The sequence below is a fragment of the Galeopterus variegatus genome, unplaced genomic scaffold, assembly GCF_000696425.1.
Source record: "Galeopterus variegatus unplaced genomic scaffold, G_variegatus-3.0.2 Scaffold7886, whole genome shotgun sequence".
Lineage (NCBI taxonomy): Eukaryota > Metazoa > Chordata > Mammalia > Dermoptera > Cynocephalidae > Galeopterus > Galeopterus variegatus.
In genome coordinates, this window is record NW_007733997.1 from 43,573 (window position 1) to 49,777 (window position 6,205).

The window sequence follows — 6,205 nt, forward strand, 5'->3', positions numbered from 1 at the left end:
CTGCAAGGATCCCTAAAATGTTGCTGAACATCCAGTTCAGAACAAAGTCATTACATATGCAGGCTGCATCTCCCAGATGTACTTTCTGACACTTTTTGCAGGGTTAGATCACCTTCTCCTGACTGTGGTGGCATATGACTGTTTTGTAGCCATCTGTCACCCCCCGCACTACATGGTCATCATGAATTCCCAACTCTGTGTATTGCTAGTTCTGGTGTCTGGCATCATCAGTGCCCTGAATTCCATGTTACATAGTTTAATGATATTGTGGCTGTCATTCTGTACACATGTAGAAATCCCCCACTTTTTCTGTGAACTTAATCAGGTAATCCACCGTGCCTGTTCTGACACCTTTCTTAATGACATGGTGATATATTTTGCAGCAGGGCTGCTGGAGGGTTGTCCACTAGCTGGTATCCTTTACTCTTATTCTAAGATAGTTTCCTCCATTAGTGGAATCTCATCAGCTTAGGGGAAGTATAAAGCATTTTCCACGTGTGCATCTCACCTCTCAGTAGTCTCCTTATTTTATTGTACAATGCTAGGCATGTACCTCAGTCCTGCTGCTATGCATAACTCACAATCAAGTGCTGCAGCCTCAGTGATATATATGGTGATCACACCCATGCTGAACCCCTTCATCTACAGGCTGAGGAATAAAGATATAAAGTGGGCTCTAAAAAAAACTTTGGTAAGGAAACTATAAAAAAGAAAAAAAGAAAAAAAACCTTCCAGCTGAATAATCAAAGAGTTGAAGAAAAACAAATGCTGGCAAGGATGTGGAGAGAAGGAAATGGTCTTACATTGTTGGTGGGAGTGTGTGATTTAGTATACCCACTATGGAAAACAATATGGAGGTTTCTCAAACAACTACAGGTAAATCTTCCATACAATCCAGCAATTCTACTTCTGGGTATATACTTAGAGGCATGGAAGTCATACCTGCCCTCCCATGTTCATCCCAGCTCAGTTCACAATAGCCAAGGTATGGAACCAACCTAAATGTCCATCAGTGGATGACTGGATAAGGAAACTGTGGTGTATATACACAATGGAATAGTACTCTGCCATAAAAAAGAATGAAATTCTCCCATTTACAACAGCATGGATAAGCCTGGAGAAACTTATGTTGAGTGAAATAAGCAAAGCACAGAGGGATAAGTATCACATGTACTCACTCATAATTGGGAGCCAAGAGAGAATGAAGGAAGGAAAGAAAGACCACAGTGGTGAGTTGGACTTGCAGAGGGAGAGAACACACCTAGGGATACAATGTGGAGTGGGGAAAGGGGGATGGGGAGAGAGGTTGGGGATAATAGGGTGGGAGACATAGGGTATAATCACAATTTGTGGTAATGCACATGATGCCAGTATGGATCTGGTTATCACATCTTGGCCATGAGTGGTGACAATCAGCTTTCTACCCCATTGTAGTGGATTGAATTGTGTCCCCCCAAAACTCCCTGAATCTTGAATTGTGTCCCTCAAGTTTTACATATTAGAAACTTAGGCCCCACTCTAACTGTTAAGAGGGTGGGAGATCCTATTATGGTAACTGAAAGGTGGAACCTTGAAGAGGTGATTGGGTTACAGGACCATGCAGTAGTGAATAGATTAAAAATGGTGGTCGTGGGCATGGTTCTGAGGGCTTTAAGTGAAGATGAGAGTCTGTCTTGCTCTCTCTCTTCTCTCTCTGCTTCCACAATCTTGCAATGTGAGACCCCTGGGTCACTGTTGCCACCACCATATGGACTTTGGATTTCTCAGCCTCAGAAGCTGTAAACAATATATTTTGTTTTCTTTAAAAATCACCCAGTTCCAAGTATTTTCTTATAAGCAACACAAAATGTACTAATACACCCATGAATATTTATAAGCTATATATATTTATACACACATACATATATAAATCTCTTCATTGTTAAAAACAAAAACAAAAACAAAAAGACCCCCTGCAGCTGAAGAAGTGACCCTAACCACAGGATCTAAAGCCTTGGATCCATTTCCTGTATTGTTTTCTCAGATTGTGGAGGTATAACTCTCTCCTTCTATTTATTTCTGCAAATTCTATTTCTTTGACATCAACTTGTTTACAAAATTTAAATAACTCCCTTTATTAGGCTTTCTGTTCTTTCTGATAGCTATCAAAATTTTCCTTTTTTTGTTTTTCTACTTATTCAATATTATTCCCAACCTTGGATCAGAAATATTTGGAAATGCCCATAGATGTCATAAGATAATATAAATTTCTTAAGATTATTTTTTCTCAAATGGCATATGTCATATCTACCAAGTTTTTTCTTAAGCTCTATTTCATGAATATTTATGAGTTGTACTATTCCTCTGGAAAAAAACTACTCTTGGCAATTAAAGACATTTATATAATTTTATAGTATTAGAAAATTTGAGACTACAGTTTTTAACTTGTGCTCCATTATTATTTTCTGTATCACTACCTTAATTGCTCTTTCTGAAATGTAGGCTTTAACATAGCAATGTATTTTATAACAGTCTGCTGAGTTTTTTTTCTCATTAGGGTGCTATTACTGAGCTGAAATGCCTATAGTGCTTACCACAGTCACCGGCAAAACCTGATTATTGTCTACATGTCTACAAGTGGAATCTACATAGACAAATTGAACAAGTAGAATCACCTAATATGGCCTTGCAGTGAGAAAGGATGTTATATATGGTTTAGAAAACTTTTAAATCATATATTTCATTGCTATGAGAAATATTTCTTTTTCTAGCAGTACATCTACTCATTGAAGTTGGAAAGATTGGTATTCTTTTGTGAGGATTTTTTTTTATTAGGGTGCAGTTTTGGTTGGCAAATTTACTTATGTGTTTATTTTAATTAAATTATCTCCCATTTTCTGCTGGAAAACTTGTAGTGTCACCTAAAAATAAGACTCTTTGTATTGCTTTCAGTGAAATATTACACCTTTTGCTTTTAAAAAAAATATTTATTTCATTAAAAAATTTAACAAGTGCTTTTGAAGATAAAAATAAGACTCTTTGTATTGCTTTCAGTGAAATATTACACCTTTTGCTTTTAAAAAAAAATATTTATTTCATTAAAAAATTTAACAAGTGCTTTTGAAGCACAATTTTTCTTTTTTTAAAAAGTTTTGTTTTAGTTCTAATTGACACATAATATCTGTACANTTGTGAGGATTTTTTTTTATTAGGGTGCAGTTTTGGTTGGCAAATTTACTTATGTGTTTATTTTAATTAAATTATCTCCCATTTTCTGCTGGAAAACTTGTAGTGTCACCTAAAAATAAGACTCTTTGTATTGCTTTCAGTGAAATATTACACCTTTTGCTTTTAAAAAAAAATATTTATTTCATTAAAAAATTTAACAAGTGCTTTTGAAGCACAATTTTTCTTTTTTTAAAAAGTTTTGTTTTAGTTCTAATTGACACATAATATCTGTACATATTTATGGGGAATAGTGTGATGTTTAGATATACATGAACACTGTGTGATGATCAAATCAGGGTAATTAGCACCTGGATCAGGGTGATATCACCTGAATCATTTATGATTTCTTAGTAGTGAGGATATTCAAAATTCTCTCTTCTAGTTATTTGAAAATATACAGTACATTACTGTTAGCTACCAAAACTTATTCCCCCTATCTTGTTCTAAACTTCATCCTAATCGTTAAAGAAATGGACAAAAATCAATGTCATATAATATCTATGATATATATGGTCAATGATCAATATATCATATAATATATCAATATATCATATAATATCTATGACAAATATGGTCAATAATCAATATATTATATAATATCATCCATTATATTTCTCTTTTGTCTTCAGGAATCTCTTCAGTCTTCATGAACAAAGGATGACTCACAAGAGAGTTTGAATTCCTGTCCAGTTCTGTGATTCAATGTCATAAGTTAGTCTGCATAGACATGTATAGTCTTCCAACCTCTCCTTCTTACACGGAAGGAAACCTCAATGTAGTCACTTTTGAACACAGTTATCTGAAATAAAATCAAATATCAGAGTAACTATGCATGTTGTTCTCAAATATCAGAACAAATGCCTGAAATAGAAAGTAGCAGATTACTATAATGTCTCTCACTCTGTTTGCTTTATTATTGTATCAGTTACCTATGTTGTCTATAAAGCCTTCCTAAAATCAGATTGTTTAACATAATGCCATTAGTATCAAATGGGATTGTATGGTGGTGGTTTCTCTGAGTTCTGCTGTCATCCCATGAGTATTCAACTGTGAGTCTGTACATTGTGTTTCTTTTTTTTTTTTCCTTTTTGTCTTTTTTACTGACCGGTAACGGGATCGCAACCCTTGGTGTCACGCCCATAATGGGGACCGGCAACGGGATCGCACCCCTCAGTGTCGCACCTGGTTGCGCCCGCACCGCGCTCAGCCAGTGAGCGGGAACTGGTCTCCACATTGGATCCAAACCCTCGGCGGGAGTGCCACCGTGCTCCCAAGCGGCACACTCTCCAGTGCACCACCGGGCCGGCCCTGTACATTGTGTTTCTAAGACTCATGTGGGTTATTGTGTGTGGCTATAATGCTCTTCTGTCTTGAACCAAATTATGGTCTCTTTATTCCATTTCTATGTGGAGGCTAATGGTCTAGTCCACAGAAAAATGGGTTTATGAGTTGAGAATTGGCTTAATTTAATCCCACTGCTCCTATATACATCTATGACACTTTGGTTTCTTCCCAGTGAAAAGTCCTATCTCCCACCCTTACTGCTGGGACTCAGTTACTGGTGCCCCAGGCCATACTCTGAGTCATGCTCATTATATTTTTTATTTTAACTCATTTATATACAGTAAACTGCAAGATTTAAAGTGTAAAATGTGCTGACATAAAGGAGCCATGCTGAAATCAATTGTACATACTGTATCATTCCATTATATACTATTCAAGAATGTGCTTGATAAGGTTTAACTGCTTTGTTGTGTAATCATGAAAATGTAAGGCCCCTAATCCTCAGTTTCTTTATATATAAATGTGATACGCAATAATAAACATAACTTCAGACAGATGTTGTAAGGAATAAATAGTATGTGTGGAAATACTGTGTTGAATTCAAAGAAAACATTCAATAGTTAGAAGTGTGAGGATATATGTATATGCGAGATTTTATTTGTATACATTGTTCCTTAAAATAAACACACTCACCCACATATATGTACACATACATAGACACATGTATAATCTCATCTTTTATATGAAAGGAAACTAGAAAAAGTTGGAATGGAGAGAAATAAAACGGATGTACATCTGAATGAATATGAAATTAAAGGAATGCAGAATTTTTAGACATAAGCGTTTAAAGTAGAATAAGTGACATTAATTTCAATAGTGAAGTTCTTTTCATAACTTAGTGCTTCAAATGTCTCCAAGGCAGAATCACATTTACATTTATTCTATGTGAAATTTTATGTGAACTCTACGTGTACTAGCTTATGGGGCCAAATATGTCTAAACTGACTTTAAGTCTTCCACTACTGGTGGGATTGTAAAACAAAATGCCCTCATGTAAAAGAATCCAACGCAGAATAATCATAGCCTCCAAAGAGTGAGAACACTTTTCTTTCAAAATTATATGTGAGACAATGACTAGCGGAGAAGACCTAAAACTCTCTCTATATTTGAATCTAACACAGACTCACAGCCTTGCTAATAGAGGATGGTTCGTAGTTCCTGCAGCATCAACATCACCATGGAGGTTGTTAGACATGCAGAGTCTCTGGGCTCACAGAATATCTGCTGCATTGGAATTTGCATTTGAACTTGAGTAATTGGTGCCAGGTCTCTAAAGGTTTCTGAGCCCCATTTCTGAAATGGAAAATAAATGAAAATATTGATTTTTCTTTGGATGTCTTAACTGTCTTTTGTTCCTTTTTTTCTGATGTACTGTTTGCCTTCTGTATTTGTTGGTTCCTTGGGTTTAGATAAACTTTTTTTCTCTTCATTGTTTGCATTTTTATTTTTCTAGTGGGTTTTAATTTTTCTTGGGTTTTTATGGCAGTGGTAATTATTTTTCAGGTACCAAACCCAGTACTCCCTTGAGAATTTCTTGTATGGGTGGTCATGTGGTAAGGAACTCCCTCAGTTTTTGTTTGTCTGAGAAAAATGTTATTTGCCCTTCATTTCAGAAGGATAGCCTTGTGGGGTAGAGTATTCTTGGCTGGCAATC